The following is a 19,776-nucleotide window of genomic DNA, read 5'->3' on the forward strand; positions in this document are numbered from 1 at the left end:
ACTTCATAGAAATTCTCTCATATAGTTTCTGATGACCTTATGTTGTCTGTTTGCTATGAGAACTTCTAAATTGTTATTCAGAAACAAACACGATCCTAACAATATCCCATTACCTTTACATATTGTTTCTCTAACCTTCTAACTGAAAGATTTGGTCGTGAGTGAACATCAGCTTTGTAAGTACTCAGTATCAGGTTTTACATTCCATGTCCATTGAAATATATTCCTATGTAAAAAGGCTACCTTAGCCAGCTTGATTCTGGACAAATAAAAACAAGGTTTTTTATTATTTTTTTATAGTTTTATTCTGTAAGCAATCAGATTTGGACATGCTAGAATTTACTGATGGAAAAATAGGAGAAACATACTCTCTTATCCTAGCCAAATGAGGCACTAACCAAAGGGCTCTAACCAGTCTTCTCTAAAGCTGTCAATCTAAGATGCAACCACACCTACACTTAAAAGCATCTCGGAATTTCCTAAACTCAGCAGGATGCAGTCTTGTTCGTGATGCTGTCCTGGAAGATGTATGATCGTTCATGACAATTCTGGCCACTGCTGCCAAAAAGAAATGAGACAGCTACTTGTCAAAGAGGGGGGAAATAAGCTAATGAAAGTCTTCATTTGGACTTTTCCCGTTTTTCTCTAAGTACAGACATGCCCCTAACAGGCACAAAAACCCAGCTCCCAATGCTGATCACTAGGAATTTTAAGTTATCAAAATTAAAAATAGTTTCCTGAGGGCAGCATTGTGAAATAGCAGGTTAAACCACTGCCTGTGACACACCGGCATCCCACATGGTCTTTTTTTTTTTTTTTTTTTTGGACAGGTAGAGTTATAGATGGTAAGACAGAGAGACAGAGAAAGAAAGGTCTTCCTTCCATTGGTTCACCCCCTAAATGGCTGCTACGGCTGGAATTGCGCTGGTACAAAGCCAGGAGCCAGGTGCTTCCTCCAGGTCTCCCACGTGGGTGCAGGAGCCCAAGCACTTGGGCCATCCTCCACCACTTTCCCGGGCCACAGCAGAGAGCTGGACTGGAAGAGGATCAACCGGGACTAGAACCAGCACCCACATGGGATGCCAGCACCACAGGCGGAGGATTAAGCAAGTGAGCCACAATGCCAGCCCCCATATGGTCTTGGGTTTGTGTTCCGGCCGCTCTAGTACCGATCCAGCTCCCAGCTAATGTCATGGGAAAAGCAGCAGAGAATGGCCCAAGTCCCTGGGACCCTACAACCCATGTGGGAGACCCGGATGATGTTCCTGACTCCTGGTTGTGACCATTTGGGTGGTAAACAAGCAGACAGAAGACCTTTCTCTCTTTCTCCCTCTTTCAAATAAACCACACAAATCTTAAAAAAATATATATATATATAGTAGCGGTAGTACCAATGGAGATATCTTTAATGATAACAAAATTGGTTTTTATAGTTAACAAATTATATGAGTCAAATGAAATATTTTATTTCCATCTTTTTCTAAAAGTATATTTTGTGTGTTTCACCCTCATAAAGGTTTTAAATGTATAAAATATGTTGTAAAGTAGCAAAATCATAAAATTCATAAATAAATAAATATTTATAGAATGAATATATATTACAAAATTATTTATAGATGGGCATATAATCAAAAAGGTTTGCAACCATAACTGCAGCCCATATATTGCACTGTTGGGTACTACTTTTCCCTGTTGTAAATCTGGTCAATCAAGAAAAAAATGAGAAAATGCAAGACTCAGGACCTGCAGATGGGGATTTATGTCCCTCATATGAGCCTGGCCTGCCTTTGCAGACGACAGCATCAAACACAGCAATACTGTGTTGAAAATGATGGTAGCCACATATGTTTTCATTATATTGTTATTGAAAATATGTGTATACATTTTTAAAGCTTTTCCATAATTCATTAACTATGTATTTACTAACACTTACTTGTACATTTTCTACTGAAATATGGAAAAATATTTTGTAACTATTTCCAGATTCTCTGTTTCACTTATTCCTTTAATGGTGCCCTGCATTGTTCGATGGCACAAGAGACGTCAGGGTAGACAACCCAGAATTTTCTTTTGTGGGAGTTTACATTCTACTGAGAGTAACACGTATTGAACAAATAAACAGGATATTTTCAGAATTGCGAAGAAGCTATTCAGAGAATAGAACCAGGGTAGTGTAATAGAGTTGGCTTAGGTGTTGGCTTCATTGTAGTTAAGATGATTGCGGATGGCCTAAGGCTGCAGTGATTTCTAAGGTGAAACTGACGAGTTCTTCAAAAGACATCCTGAAGCTGTCCACTCCTACTCCTCTCTAAGCAAGACTGTCAGTGTCTCAGAGCTCAGCGGTGGCAGCTCATGGACATCCTGCTAGCTGTACACCTGTGCACGCTATCCAGCTTCCACCCCGGCCTCTACAGCCAGGAGACTGCAGGCTGCATGTCTTCTTATTGTCTTCAGATTCCCAGGCTCCTGCCTTCTCTGCTGTGGCTGGTGTGGGCCTGGGTCATCTGTGCCATTGCCCCATAAGAAGCCTTTCCCATATGCATACTGAGTTATGGAAAACATAGTAGAAAGGAAAACTCTGAAGGAGTTGGGAGTACAATTCTGAATCTACTGCCTTCCTAGGTGAATCTCTGTACCCCATTGAGAGACGGCTGGGATATTTAATCTGGACTGCAAATTTTGAGTTTTCAAATACAATAATACCTACAGGCCGGGAAGGGGGAAATTTTAAATTTCTTCTGATATTTTGGCTTGAATTGTGTTATTTGTTTTCTGAATAGATTGTTAATGAAAAATAGAGAGATAATTTTTAATCAGCAAGGTTCCCTTGACATCCTGCTTCCCTGACGGGTTTTCTCCTTGCATTTCCTGGAAGGAGAGGGCACGCTGGAACTACTCAGAAATAATGTTTCCTCTTCCAAACAAGGTCATATTTTTTCTTTTTTTCCTGTATATTAATTTCTTACTGTTCCCACCCTCTAACACTAAAACATCGACCTTGCGACTGTATGTTTTCCTTTGAGTAGATAAATCACCATTTTTCCTTTGTTCATTTGTTTAGCAAAACTGGAGGGAATACAATTAAAAGAAAGCGTTTTAAACAGTGTTTAATTGTACAGGTAAGCAGGACAAGCTATCTGTGTTGTATTACCACTCCTAGTGACTGTGCAACTTTGTTGCTCTTTGTTCACTCACAAACTCTGCAGAAATTTGTGGGTGCTAACAAAGAAGGCCATGTTGCTCAGGCAAGTGTCAGCATCCTACACTCCTCTCTCTCCTTTGATCTCTTCCTCTGAATCCAGTGTGCCCAGGGCAGGAGTAAGTTCCTGAGCTCTCACAGACTGGCAGCTGCTCACGATCTTGGAATCTGATCAGTTCATTAGTATTGTCCTGCAGTTCTACGGGCCTCAAGTCCCCTGATCCTTACCCTTTGTCCATGCTTCTAAGCATTAATGAATTCACTGGGACTTCCAAAAACCCAGATTTGGCCATGCCATTTGGGGGCATTGGTGATGAGGCTTATTGAATCCTATTTTGCTTCTCCTCTCCACACTGGTGAAATGGTGCTCAGAAAAATAAAATAAGCCAAATAAGTTAAGATGACCCAAGTTTTATAAATTTTCATTGATATTAAAACAGAACTCAACAAGTAAGTTTATAATTTCCTCTTATAATAGCTGCATTTCCTGAGCTTCCTCAACTTGATTTATTACTAGCTGATTTATATGTTTAATTTAATATGCCATAATATCATTGTACTATATTTATATACAAGTCAAGGTATGTGTATATGTTGTTCTGATAACAGTTAATTAAATTAAAGCATTATGTTATTATAATTATATATTCTGATAATTATATTATTCTGATAATTACATGTTTACATCCCTATGAAATATATTGGTTTATTTTATCATCATAATTTCCTTTTTGGTGAAATAGTATCAATATCTATTTCCTAGGGCTATGGTCATAATAATGAGACGATGCTTGCTCAAAGTTCCTGGCACACTAATTTCTGTCTCACATCTAATCATCTTGGTTGTTTTATTTTCCTAAGGCTTGTGCCTCCTTGATTACAACTTTGCCTTAGACTTGCTTTGTTTTTTGTTATTTTTTTTCTCCCATTCCATTTCTCTCCCTGCACTACCTGTGCTATTCCCCACTGACTTTGCTTGATTTAGGAAATATTCTAAAAGGCTTCCTCTTCAACACACATCACTTGCTTTCTTGCCCCCTCTGCCTCAGAAGACTTTGCATTTATAGTCTGACCTATTTGAGAGCACTTCATGCAGTTGGTGGAAGATGTACTTCATCTTTTGATTGCATTTTACCACAAACTTTTTTATCAAAATGGACATTCTTATTTCAGTTGCAATTGTGGAGAACATGCAGCCTTATGGTTCTAAGAAGCACATGAAAACTTTTTTTCTGTTTGTTTTTGTTGTGTTTGTTAATAAATAAAATTTTGAAATTAAATACCATTACTACAGATGGCAGAGAACGTAGGATCAGGAGCAGGATAAAGCCAGTGAGGTGCCTACACAGGGTGCAAAGTTTAAGGAGAACCTTTCTCTTGGCTTCCTTCAGATACAGGGTCAGCCCCTCTGAGTGTCCCCTTCAATTTTATACATTGGGAGTCTGACTTGTCTTACTGTGGCCCAGGTAAAGGAAAGACTCTAGGTTTTTTTCCCCTAGTTTCCAAGGCTGGTTAGAGCATACTTAGATTCAGAAGAAAGATATTCTGTTTGGGGTTTTTATAATGATTGGCTTACTCAGTAGTCCTCTTGGAATTTGCTGTGGCATGATAACAAGTTTAAAATCAGACAATGGTGTAGTAAAGGCCAGGTGTTCAAAGTATAATAAACAGCTCCCTAAAGATTAGAAAATGAATATTTAACTAGATGACTACATTTGATTTCCTTCATTCATTTTTTATGATTTCACTGAAAAGCTCCTTGATGGAAATCACATTGACTGGATTTTAATACCTTCTGGTAAATGAAACCTGCCATTCTAATGGGGTTACTATGTCTTTACAGAGCCTTATGGTAAACTCTGATGACCAGTGATTTTCTCAATAGTTAGGAATTTGGGACTTCTCTGGAGATTGTACATCAGGAGTGTAGAATGTGTCCTCAGAGCTTGATAATTGTGATGAAACTATTATATCAATCAGGTCCTGTCTACAAAAGATCTGTTGGTTTTTGAGGAAGAAAAAAATGGCTTCATTTATTGAAGCTTGAAGAGCTTAATTATGGTTATTTCAGAGGCAAAGGGAACTCTCCTGCCCATCAAAACCAAGTTCCATGCTTAGGATCTACCAACCTTTCTTGAAAAGCTGGGCCCAAGAAGAAAATTTCTCTAGAGCTGAAATTCATTAAAAATTAGCATTTAGTACGCTTACCTTGGAAATAGAGATCAGAACATCTGCCTTTATGTTTCTATCATGTTTATCTTGTGACAGTAGTTACGGCAGCTAATGCCTGTAGAGTAAGAAACACTTTTGAGTTCCAACATCAGATTTTGCTAAGGAGGTTTTTTCCAATTAGCACAATTGACAATTTTCATCTAATTTGCCTGTTGGAACTCACAGGCAAATCCTAAAACAATTCTGGAACCTGATAAAAATCATTGAATTTCTCTATACTTGTGCATATTCTCATATTCTCGTATAATGCCTTGTCACCTTCATTCTTGTGCTTATGCTTCGAACAAGCCCGGGTATAATTTTCTTGTTATTGTTGTTGTTGTTTTAACATGTACCTGTTGACATTAAAGGAAATTCTCAAGTGTATTGTTGTCATGTCATGCTAATTATCAAAGATTCTCATGGAAGATTGATCTCAACACAAAGGCATAGTCCTGAGACACTTGACATTTCATAAGGTGTCCTGCTTTATAGCCTTCATAATGGTTACCTATTGCACTTCTTTTCACCGAATTAAATTAATTGCAAACCTAAGACAAATAATGACTTTCTGATTATCTGTCTCTAAAGGATGGAATGAAATGAATATTGTCGCTCAACAGAGAGACAAATAGCTTGTATAACCTTTGGGAGAAAAGCAAAACTATTTGAAATAGAAGTGCTTTTCAGGCTTTTTAGAAACATTTTATCTTTCCTTCTTTATCATGGTTGGCAGTGGTTACAGTGACAGCTGTTGCATTTCAGAATCTGATCAAATCCTCATGGAAGCAGTAACAGAGACTGAAGAAAAACTGGTAGTATCAGGTTAATCTAGGATTTTCAAACTGGGTTTAGATCAAAACAGAAATGCAAGATTTCCTAGTGAATAAGGGTCTTGGTTGTATTCCTATAAAGCTGTTCCTTCACCCAGTCTAGCATGAGGCTGCTGAAATGCAGAAACCTGTCACCTCTGAGATAAACCACTAAGCCACCTCTGTGCTTGGCCTTTTCTATGGTCTGTGGGCAGATCTTCCTGCTGCAGATATTTCCTATCACTTATTCTCAGCACTAGCTTTTGTGTTATAAGCTGATAACTTTAACCGCTGCTTTTCCCGTCTTCTAGATTCAACGAAGACATCTAGACGGCTCTGTGTGATGTTCTGAGAGCAGCCCTCGGTTGAAACTCTTCTGTAGGTAATTCCCAAGAATGACAGCGTGTGTGTTTTACAGTTAAAGGGTTGTTGCTCCTGTGTTCACCCAATCAAAACATCTGTGAATGCTTATTTCTAAGTGAATATGCAAATCAACAGCAGCCTCATTTGGTATTTTTCTTGTTTTAGTTAGGATCCTAAACATTCTTGCTTATATTTACAAAACAAACAAACAAAAAAAAACTCATCTGCTCCTTCCTCCTTCCAGTCCAGGTTAGTTATCTAGGTCTCTCATTACACTTTCAAGTTACCATTTAAAATAATTCATGGGTTTCATTTCTGTTCCAGAAACTGCTTGCTGAAAAAGACAGTGTCTTATTCTCTTTCTCCTTTTCAAACCTCCAGTCCATGACCTGTAGGTGTTTAACAAAAGTTGTACAAATGTTTGAATGAACTAATGATACCAGGTAACTAGTTAAAAATTGTGTCGATAGCTGTAAATAGACCTAGATATAAAATCTCCTATCTACAGCTCCATCGAATATCAACTTTATGTGTCCACATTTTTTACTAGTGTGATCTTTTTCTTTTAGTTTCAATCTCAGCCACCACCCTGACATGTCTTTTCTGTTAGAGGAACACATGACAGTGCACACTTTTCCTTTGTTGTATCTATCGCCCTGAAGAAAGGGTGTCCCACAGCAGGGAGATCTGATGTGTTCTAATGAGGTTGACTGTCTGAGAGCTGCTGGCTCTCACCCTGGGAGTTCTTCCTGTCACCCAGCATGTCTCAGCCTATGTGTTAGGCAGTTGGTGAATGAGATTTTGGAGAAGTTCCAAGCTATAGTTAATTACCTACTTCTTCAAAACTCAGCTGACTTTGCTGTCCTCACAGGTGGCTTTGCTCTCTGTAGTAAGTGGTTGGTTGGTTGGTTTGTACCTCTAAACTTATTTATAGTTTTATTTAATAAATTAGAAGCATGACAAAATACTGAGGCAAATTACACATTACATTAGACTTGTTAAAAAGTTTTTTAAAAGGCAATGAGAGAATGTAAGTTATGGGACTTTAAAAATGGTCAAGAATCCTACAGCTAAAAGGAATTTATCAGCAATTATTATTCGCTTTGCTTTTTAAGAAACACTTGAAAATTCTAACATTTGAGCTTCTGACATGAAACATTTTAGTTTTTTGTTGAGATTTCCATGAGTTTTTTTGTTCTTTTGAATTTTATTTTGAATATAAAATGGGTTGCTAGTGTGCATATAGGCTTTCTGCAAATTTACAGCTTTTGTATGCTTTTTTTTTTTTTTTTTGGTTTTCCAGTTCATTCCATTCATTTTGATTTTGCTTGTTCATGCCTTAAGACTGTAAGACAATAAATTTTTTGATAAAGATGATACATCCACTCTATAAATGACAAGTCTATGGGATTTGGGAAATGGAATGGATGGCCAGGAAAAAGAGGAAGTTGCAAAAAAATTGGGTGGTTCTCACAGAGCATTTTACTTACTAAAATTTAATGCCAAAGGAAATTGTTGCAGTGTAAAAGACTTAGTAAAAAACTATTGATATTATATATATATATATATATATATATATATATATATATATATATATGGTATGGTCAGAGGACCTGAGAAATTGATGAGTTGCTGATATGGGCTGCTGTGTTTGAAGACATTTCATGAGTGAATTCTGAAATGGGGTCCTCTGTTGGCTACATACTTTGCAAGCCTCAGTATTATTGATCCATTGAAGACAAAGGAGAAAACGTTCTGATTGGTATGCTAAGAAGAGCTTGCTTCCTAGGGAAAGCAGTATCGTGCTTCCTAACTTTTCACTGCAATTGTGAGGCCCACCTAGGAAGACAGAGGTTTGAATTATTAAAGAAACTGAGTTTTCTAGCCTTGAAGCAGAATTTTCAATATTCTGCAAATTTTACAACATCTTGTTTGGAAATACATGTTTCTTTCTCCTGTTTAGAAGCAGAAAAAAAGATAATTCACTCAAGGAGTGCAAAAAGTTACTTATGACCTTGAAATTCAGTTGAATGCATTAAGGTGTGATTGGAATTTTTAGACATGTCTTAAGAATCAGTATCTTAGATTTTGAATGCCCTGCATACTGTTTGATATTATGTCAATCCCAAAATAATCTGTGGAGAAAACTAAATGTTGTGAATATTTGAGATCTTTTTGTGTAGATTAACTGGTGTAACTAATTTTCAATCCACATTTGAAAGGTTTTCCACTTAAAGTATCCTGTTTTCTTATTTTGTTATGAAGTGAATATATTTAAACCAAAGAATAAAGTACAGCTCATAGCATGGAGGAGCCAGTCTTTTGCTTTCTTAGAAGACAGTCAACCTAGTAGCTTAGGTTGAGCATTTTGGAACAATACAGGTCTGAGGTATATCCTCATGTTAAATTTTCCCAACTGTATTTATGTAATCTTTGACAGCTATCTAACATCTTCAAATTACAGATATCAACCTGTAAAATGGGATTAAAATTAAATCTTGGCAGAAGAGTTTGTTATAAAGATGACATTAGAAATCAAAAAACCTGGAGCAGGATCTAAAATACAATAAATAAATGTTAGCTATTCCCATGTTTTCTGTAACTCTATGAAGGATACTGTAAAAAAGATAGATATGTATTGGAGTCAAATGCTATGAAATCTTTTTGGTCAGTAAGATGTATTCCAGGGAGATATTTTGATTGTACTTTTTTTTTTTGGGGGGGCGGGGTGGGCTGTACACAAGGCTTAGGAACACATAAGTTCTAAGAGAGCTGTGACAAGGTCTTCCTTCTCTTAACTGGAGTTCTCATTAGTGCTGCTAATGAGAAAAGCTTAGGTCAATAGCCAGAAAATACACCTTCTGGCTGGGAAAGGGAAGAGGTCCAAAGGTCAAGGTGAGAACCCAGTGAACAGGCCAGACTGTGACAGTTTATCATCCAGATTAACTGTCAGCTGGTCATCAGCAGAAGGTGCACCGTCGTAGAGAAGAGAGATGATCACAAACTCTCACAGCTGGAATGAATTAAAACAGTATGTTTCTTGACATCAATCAGAATAGCATTAGAAGAATTTCCTTTGGAGTTCAGGCAAAACATGAATCTGAGGCACAAAAATGTTTGATGCCAGATAATAGAAAATTATTGCTTTCAGAGCAGTAGAAGGTGGCTTCAAAAATGGCCATGTGAAATTCACATTATCTTGTAGTTGCATTTCCATTTTTTGTGAATTTTTTTGAATTCCCCTCATATACCTGTATGGCATGAAAGTAGTTGTGAGATGGAATGGGAAGTAGAGGTAAATCATGTCACAAATCATAGTTCATATCAAAGGAATTTCCTATTTGAAGATGAGCATCTTTGGTCTACATGGGAATGCTTGTAGTCCTCATGCAAACACCTCTGTTAATATATCAATTTCAATTTGATTTACTCATTAATTTATTTTTTCATCCATTATTGTTTTGTTTCTGCTGGATAACACTATCATACCATAATCTTTTTCTGTCAACCTCCTCATTTTCACCTTAGTATGTTGACGTACTTATTTTCGTTCGTTTTACTTTTCCCATGGAGCTAGATGTGCTTTATATTTATTTTCTAGCTATGTGATCATTGATGCTAGACATTTACCTTCTGGCTGTAGTGCTCTCTTTCTGCAGTCCAGGTCTTGATCAAACATTCAGCAGGTTTTCTGTAAAACATGCAATGGAAAGTGATAGTCTACTCTCACTCATTTATTTCCTCTTGGTGTTAGAAGCAATCATGAAGTCTTTACCTGGATTTAGACAGCCTGATACTGCACAACTCTGCTCTTGTCTGACGTGCCAGGGCTTGCAAACCACTGTGCAGCCAGCAGGAGCCTCTCTCCTTTCCTTACACTCACAACACAAAGGGGGTTTGAACCCTTTCTCAACCTGGGCTTTCTTTGGCTGCTCTTCACTTACGCTTCCCAAAATGGACTTTTCCTCTTCTTTCTCTAGTATCTCACTTCAGATAACCCATCGTGAGAGATGACTTTATTGGTTAACGTATGTTGTTCTGTCATCCTTCAGTTTATTGACTTTATTTATTTACTTTTACAGTAACATAAAATCTTTTAAGTTTTTATTTTAGAATAGGTTTTAGTACACAAAACAAAATTGTGAAATAATCCACAGAATTCCTGTATACCACACACCAAGCTTCCCCTACTTTCATATCCTATATGACTATATGACTAAATTTGTCACAATTTATAAACCATATCCAACTTCCCCATTTATCCACATCTCCTACGAGTATGACATACTGGTTACAATTAATGAACTATACCCATCTTCCCCTATATTTTTAAGTACAAATTTCCTCTATCTCTCTCACTCCTGCTGTCCCTAGTATCTGTGAATAGTAGAATACAATGAATCTAAATTATCTATTCAGATGGAGTTCTTGTATTGATGTTTTGTTTTTGTTATTCAATTCCCATGTATGGAGGGAGAAAATTCAATATTTTTCTTTCTGTGTCTGGCTTACTGCACTTATCATGAGGTCCTCCACATCTATCCATCCCTTTTGTTACAAATGACAGGATTTTATTCTTGTTTATTGCTGAATAGTACTCTGCCATGTATACATACTGCATTTTCTTAATTAATTTATCTCATGGTAGACACCTTGGTTGATCCCATGTCTTGTCTATTGTGAACAGTTCTGTGATAAACATGGTGAAATAGGTATCTCTTTGACACAGCGCTTTTATTGCCTCTGTGATAACTTCTCTCCCAACCTATAATTTTTGTTTACCAATTTAATTATTTACTATGATAGATTTTGATCCCGTTAGCATGCAAATATCATGCAATTATATATTTTTCTGAGTTGACTTTGATTTTAGCCTTAGGAATCCGGGGAAAAAATAAAAAAACTTGGCCTTTGGTAGGTACTCAGTAATATTTTTAACAAATGAATGAATAAATTACAGCCTTATTATGTCATCACTGTCATAGTCTGTGATTTTCTTCGTGCTTTGAGTATTCAGTGTTTATTGAAGATGTGACATGTGAAAAGAACTTAGATTCTGTGAACATACAGATTAATAAAGACTTGTTTTTTTTCCTCTGCTTCAGAATGAACAAATATGTGCTACCTGCCTAGTCAATTCCTGGAGTGCTATGTATAGAAACATTCTGGGGATGCCAGCACTGTGGCATGGTGGGTAAAGCTGCAGCCTTCAGTATCCGCATCCCATATGGGTGCCTTTTGAGTCTACTGATGCAGCTCTCGGCTAATGGCCTTGGGTTATATAGTCATGTCACCTACATGCTTCTTCTACCTCATGGAACAACAGATTTTCAGTCTGCCTTTCTTGTGGCTATTTACAATTTCCACTTTTAGCCTTAAAATTTCTTAACACAGGCAGAAACCCACCCAGCTCTCTCACCCCCATATACCATTTTTCCCTCTCTCTCTTCCACGTGGCCAGTTCCTCTTTAGGGATTTATCCTCTAACTGCCACTTTGAACTCTCCAGACTAAGTTAATTTTTCTGTCCTACAGTTTCCAAGGGCCTCTGGCATTCACCTTGGCATTCTTGTCATTGTACATATATCCATGGTGTTGGTTGGTTAATGTCTGTCTCCCCAGCAGTACTGTAAATTTCATAAGTACAAGTCTGTCCTTGACTTGCTAACTATTTCCAGTACCAGTGACCTGAGATCAAGCTATGTGTTCTCTGGAGACTTCCTGTTCATATCAGATTATGCTATTCTCAAAGTGCCAAAATTACTGTAAGACATAGTTTTTAACATTGCCCTTAACAATTTTGATATATTCTCTCTGCTGTGGATTGGTAGATTATCTGTGTAGAGAGGATGGTTTCATCAAGTAAACATATTTTTAATCTACCATAATCAATGATTATAAAAAGTGAAAAAAATTTGGCGGTAAGTCAATATTTGACCACAAGGTGACAGGTGAGATTTGGCAAGGCCTGGAAAGTTTCCAGCTATTTTTGGGCACTATGAAAAGTATCATCCAGCTAGTTTGGCTTACACTACGCACTACCACTTCCCAATTTCTTTCACCTCTTGTATCATGGAGATTAGCAGTTAAAATTTTCACTATTGAGATAAAAAAAAAACAAACACAGTATAATCAGTCACTTTTTCAGGCTGAATCATATATCCTCCTCCCTAAAATGTTTTAAGCATAAAAAATATTTTGTATTGATTTATTATTTGCTTCACTTATCAGCTGATTTTGCTCAGTTTTTTTTTTTTTTCAAATTAGGCTTCAAATGCCCCTTCCTGTTTTTTTAAAGTGAATATGTGAATATGACAGAGCTCTTTACACTTTCAGAGCTAGCTACTTACATTTATAACCTTGAGGTTGCCTTTGATCCTAAATAAGCTTTTAATTACCATTGTAGTTACACTGGGTGAAAAAAAAAAAGATTCTATTATTTCCAGAACACAGCAAGGATATGACGAACACTATCTCATGAGTACAGTTATTTTAAGGCTTTTATTACTAATTATAGTTGGTTTATTATAATTCATTGTTCACTGGCCTTCTAGGCTATTTACTTAAGGTTCTCTTCAGTGTTACAGCTGCTTCTGCAGCTGCTATTCCTCTGAGACTCTACGACTTCATGAGAGTAACAGGGCTCCTATTTGGAAGAGTGTAATTGGGCTCAAGGGAGACACTTAACTTGGTGTCCCCTGGAATATGCTACAAGAGGGTGCATTATTCCCAACTCCAAGAAGAGGTTAAGAATATAAAGAGAATGGTGGATGAACCCTTTAACCATAATAAACAGACATAGCAACAATGAAATTATTCATTTATCTACCTACTTATTTATTTGGCTAGCTATCCATGTCCAGTTTTCCCACTGCACTAGATTCCACCTTTATGGATAAGTTTCCAAATTTCTTAATTCCTCATCAGGTCTTATTTCCTATTTTGTAAATGAGAAACAGTAGGTATTTTAGATTTTTATGTAATTTGTTTATCCAGCAGGAATGACTTAGCACATACTATGTGTCTGGAATGGATTTTGCAACTCACGAAAATATTTATTAACAAGAAGACCTAAACTTTATTGTTTTCTTTTTTCTTTAAGCTCAGGAAATTCCTGCTGACTGGCTCTTAGGTACTTGTTAAGTGGGGATATGAAAGTGTGTAAGAACATCCTGATGACATGAGCCGCTAGTTTTCTAATTGAATTGGGTAAGAGAATACTGTATTAGGTTCAAGATGGAGAAGTTTGTGCCACAAGTGTAATTTGCTAAATGTGTTAGGCTTTGAGGGTGGTCAGCTTCATTCTCTTTCACCACGTGTATGCAGGGGTAGCCAAATTTTACTCTTTTTTACAAATGAAAAATGATGTTCACTCACCTTACTCTGGTTAATATATCCTCTAGAGAAGGTTTAAGCAAGGATATTTAAAATACTTGTCTTAGCCATCTGTAGATCCTTGATTGAAATCTTCAAAAGCTGGCCCCCATTGGACTATTAGTGTAGATCAAATGTAAAATAACTCATCCAAGAGAGTGAATTCATTGCCCAGGGCTTTATACCCTCTTGTATATAGTGAAGAACTTAAATTATAGGAACTATAGCATCTCACCTGTTCCTGTATACTTGTTGTGTTCCAGAATCAGCAATCTTGCTACAGGACTGCAGTGGCAGCAGAACTAAGCTAGTGACAAAGATCTTTGGAGAACATACCTCATACAGAAACCAGTTCTAGCATAGTCTTTCTTATGCCGGTCAAGTGAATTGTTCCACTAAATAAAATTTGTTATCTCTCTCTCCCCTTATTTTAGACTTCAACTTGTGGAAGCTAGAGCTGGAAGATAAAAGATTGAAAACAAAATAACCAATGACAAACACACCTTGCCTTCTTGGTCACCTTCCCCACCTTAGGAATCTGTTTGCAGTTTACTTAGTAAAACAATGTCTGTATTCAGTTAGATGATTCAGAAGAGCTGGCCTGAAATGTTTGTAACATTTTTATTTGTGCAGATGTTTTATTTTGTTAAAATATATGATACATGAAGTTTACCATTTTATTTTATTTTATTTTAGAATTAGAACATAAATTTATCTTGGTATAAAAACTTTTTTTAATTTTCTTTTTTTTTTTACAATTTTTTTAACTTTTATTTAATGAATATAAATTTCCAAAGTACAGCTTATGGATTACAATGGCTTCCCCCCGCCAATAACTTCCCTCCCACCCACAACCCTCCCCTTTCCCACTCCTCTCCCCTTCCATTCTCATCAAGATTCATTTTCAATTCTCTTTATATACAGAAGATCAGTTTAGCATATATTAAGTAAAGGTTTCAACAGTTTGCACCCACATAGAAACACAGAGTGAAAAATACTGTTTGAGTACTAGTTATAGCATTAAATCACAATGTACAGCACATTAAGGACAGAGATCCTACATGAGGAGTAAGTGCACAGTGACTCCTGTTGTTGACTTAACAAATTGACACTCTTGTTTATGGCATCAGTAATCACCCTAGGCTCTTGTCATGAGTTGCCAAGGCTGTGGAAGCCTTTTGAGTTCACTGACTCTGATCATATGTAGACAAGGTCGTAGTCAAAGTGGAAGTTCTTTTCTCCCTTCAGAGAAAGGTGCCTCCTTCTTTGGTGACCTGTTCTTTCCACTGGGATCTCACTTGTGGAGATCTTTCATTTAGGTCATTTTTTTTTTCCCCAGAGTGTCTTGGCTTTCCATGCCTGAAATACTCTCATGGGCTTTTCAGCTGGATCCGAATGCCTTAAGGGCTGATTCTGAGGCCAGAGTGTTGTTTAGGACATCCGCCATTCTATGAGTCTGCTGTGTATCTCGCTTCCCATGTTGGATCGTTCTCTCCCTTTTTTATTCTATCAGTTAGCATTTGCAGACACTAGTCTTGTTTATGTGATCCCTTTGACTCTTAGTCCTACCATTATGATCAATTGTGAACAGAAATTGATCACTTGGACTAGTGAGATGGCATTGGTACAAGCCACCTTGATGGGATTGAATTGGAATCCCCTGGTATGTTTCTAACTCTACCATTTGGGGCAAGTCAGCTTGAGCATGTCCCGAATTGCACATCTCCTCCCCCTCTTATTCCCACTCTTATATTTAACAGCGATCACCTTTCAGTTAAGTTTCAACACTTAAGAATAACTGTGTATTGATTACAGAATTCAACCAAAAGTATTAAGTAGAACAAACAAACAAACAAAATACTAAGAGGGATAACGTAGTAAGTTGTTCATCAACAATCAGGGCAAGGGCTGATCAAGTCACCATTTCTCAATGTGTTCATTTCACTTTAACAGGTTTCCTTTTTGGTGCTCAGTTAGTTGTCACCAATCAGGGAGAACATATGATGTTTGTCCCTTTGGGACTGGCTTATTACACTCAGCATAATGTTTTCCAGATTCTTCCATCTTGTTGCAAATGACCAGGTTTCTTTGTTTTTGACTGCTGTATAGTATTCTATAGAGTACATGTCCCATAATTTCTTTATCCAGTCTACTGTTGATGGGCATTTGGATAGGTTCCACGTCTTAGCTATTGTGAATTGAGCTGCAATAAACATTAATATGCAGACAGCTTTTTTGTTTGCCAATTTAATTTCCTTTGGGTAAATTCCAAGGAATGGTATGGCTGGGTTGAACGGTAGGGTTATATTCAGGTTTCTGAGGAATCTCCAGACTGACTTCCATAGTGGCTTGACCAGTTTGCATTCCCACCAACAGTGGGTTAGTGTCCCTTTTTCCCCACATCCTCACCAGCATCTATTGTTGCTAGATTTCTGAATGTGAGCCGCAGGCAGAGGATTAGCCTAGTGAGCTGTGGCGCCAGCCTCTGGGGCTATATTTCTATCTTTAGGCTGGCTTACACTATTGTTGTTGCTGCTGTTTTTGTTCAATATATGAACTGAACAGAACAGTTTTGGAATTTCCTCAGGATACCTGTTATCTAATGGTATAGTGGGAAGAAAACCTTAGGAAGTAATGTTAGAAGCATTGATATAAAGAAAAATAAGAGTTTTTTGTTTTTATTTTTGTTTTGTTTTTGTTTTGTTTTTGACAGGCAGAGTTAGACAGTGAAAGAGAGAGACGGAGAGAAAGGTCTTCCTTCCATTGGTTCACCCCTCAAATGGCTGCTACGGCCAGCGTGCTGCGCCGATCCGAAGCCAGGAGCCAAGTGCTTCTCCTGAGCTCCCATGCGGGTGCAGGGCCCAAGCACTTGGGCTATCCTCCACTGCCCTCCTGGGCCACAGCAGAGAGCTAGACAGGAAGAGGAGCAACCGGGACTAGAACCTGGTGCCCATATGGGATGCCAGCGCTGCAGGTGGAGGATTAACCAAGTGAGCCAAGGTGCCAGACCCGAGAGTTATTTTTAGAAGTAAAATTTCTAAGAGGTAGGTGTTGCAGCACAAAAGGTTAAGCCACCAGATACCTGCATCTCATTACTTACTTCTTGGGATTGAGTTCCAGCTCCTCTGCTTCCAATCTCATCTCCTACCAATGCACCTTGGAGGCAGCACATGATGGTCCAAGTCACCTGTGTAGGAGAGCCAGATGGAGTTCTTAGCTCCTGACTTTAGCTTGGCCCAGTTCCAGCTCTTGCAGGTATTTTAGTGAACCAGAAGATGGCAGATCCTTCTGTCTTTACCCACCCCTTGACCCAATCACTCTGCTTTTCAAATAAATACATTTAAAAAAATGTTAATAACTGAACAAGTTAGAACTGCTTCTACCTAAAACATCCACCTCAGTGGCATACAACCATGAACATTTATTTGACACAGAACTCTGGCAACTGACTTAGCATTGGCTATTCTACGCTGGGTCATTTGTGTTAGCTTTGATCTATGTCTCTCATTCTTCTCTTGAGATCCAGGGGCTAAGGACAATTTTCCTATGTGATAGCAGAAAGAGATAATAGGCCAAATAGAAGTAAAGGAACCTTTTTAAGGTCTCAGTTGGGATCATCATCCTGCCACTTGTGTCTCATTCTGTTCTTTTTTTAAAAAAAAAAATATTTATTTAGTTATTTGAAAGGTAGAGTTAAAGACAGAGAAAATGACACATACACACACACATACACACACACAGGGAGGGAGAGGGGGAGGGGGAAGGGGAGGGAAAGGGAGAGGGAGAGAGAGAGGGAGAAGGAGAGGGAGAGGGAGAAGGAGGATATCTTCCATTCTCTGGCTCACATACCAAATGGCTCCAATGACCTGAGCTGTGCCAGGCCAATGGCAGAAGCTAGAAACCTCCTCCAGGTCTCCTATGTGGGTGCAGGGCCCAGGGACCTGGGCCATCTTCTGCTGCTTTCCCAAGCACACTGGCAGGGAGCTGGATCAGAGTTGGTGCAGCTGCAACTCGAACCAGTGGCCATGTGAAATGCTGGTACTGCAGGCCACTGCTTAACCATCTGCAGTGCAGCACCAAGCCCTCATTCTATTCTTTTTTTTTTTTTTTTTTTTTTTTTTTTTTGACAGGCAGAGTGGACAGTGAGAGAGAGAGACAGAGAGAGAAAGGTCTTCCTTTGCCGCTGGTTCACCCTCCAATGGCCGCCGCTGCAGCCGGCGCACCGCGCTGATCTTGGCAGGAGCCAGGATCCAGGTGCTTTTCCTGGTCTCCCATGGGGTGCAGGGCCCAAGCACCTGGGCCATCCTCCACTGCACTCCCTGGCCATAGCAGAGAGCTGGCCTGGAAGAGGGGCAACCGGGACAGAATCCGGCGCCCCAACCGGGACTAGAACCCGGTGTGCCGGCGCCGCAAGGTGGAGGATTAGCCTATTGAGCCACGGCGCCGGCTCCTCATTCTATTCTTTAAAGCCAATCTCATGCTTGACCCATTGCTAGGAGCCTAACACACACACACACATACATTATCCCTTTAAATGGAAGACTAAAAAGTCACATGGCAAAGGAAATGCATGTAAGTCAACTACATCAACATCCTTAGTAGTTTTAAGGTCAAAAATTAACTTCTGTGGTTATTTTTTTATATTTCACATGTGACTTTTCTGTATAGGACAACAGAGACACAGAAACTAAAATCTAATTAACATGGAGAGAGGGAGAGAAATAATAGATTTTTAAAAATCTGTGTCTCTTTTCTTTGGTACATTTTGTATTCATTTTCATTTAATATATAAATGTGGCTCACAAGTCTAGTCTTCTTATAAATTGGAATTATGTGAGGCCAGATACCATGGCTTATCACAAAACATGCTAGTCATTCCAAACATGTTTATAAAGTACTTACAGTGTGCCACACCCTGGACTAAATGTGGTACAAATAAATTTTTTATCATCAACACAACAATCTGATGTAAATAATAGAATCTTCATTTCACAGATGAAAAATTCAGGCAAGAGAAATTGAATTCCTGGAGAAATTCATGCAGCTCTTTTACCTGGGATCCAATCCTAAATCATACACCAGTGGTAGGAGCAGGGAAAGGGATGCCATGACTCAGAGTCATGGAGCACTATGTCTGCCAACTGTCTTAAAGTAAATTCTCTAAAGGGGGAAAAATTACATGTGTCAGAAGTACTAAAGAGCAAAATGTCCATCAAAGCAATCATAAAGAAAGAGAAATAAACAGTTCCATTTTCTCTTCAACATTGTAAGACATTCATAAATTATCTGTTGTTCCAACTGTGAAATAAAGGCAGACTCTAGATGCTCCCTGGAAAGGAGACACACCACTAAAATGGATTGCACTAAAGTACCTGCCTCTTAGGTTTTTCCTTTAGTTATGGTTTGTTTTTGTTTTCATTGCTTTGACTAAGGTTTGCATTCTTAGTAAATTTTGATTGTTGAAATAGATGTGTTATATAAGTTAGATGATTAATATATGCTCTTATATAAAGGAATATAAAATCCCTCTTAGGAGCTAAAGTAGTCACATTTTCCATTCATTCACACAAAGTTGCAATAAAATCGAAGTTGCAAGAACTTCCCATTGAGTTATAATCAAATCTTTGGATCCAGATTTGATTATCCTGTTTTGTTTTGGTCCTTGATGTTATGCTTTAAAACTTCTTAAAAAATGTCTCTGTGACAATTTTTACACAGCCTACGAGTTATTTGGGTTTAGAATAAGATATAAGAACTTTAACATTTATTATGAAAATATTATGATTAAATTGCATAAGATGATCTGAATGATTAATTT

This window comes from Oryctolagus cuniculus, chromosome 6 (genome assembly GCF_964237555.1).
Source record: "Oryctolagus cuniculus chromosome 6, mOryCun1.1, whole genome shotgun sequence".
NCBI classification, from domain to species: Eukaryota; Metazoa; Chordata; class Mammalia; order Lagomorpha; family Leporidae; genus Oryctolagus; species Oryctolagus cuniculus.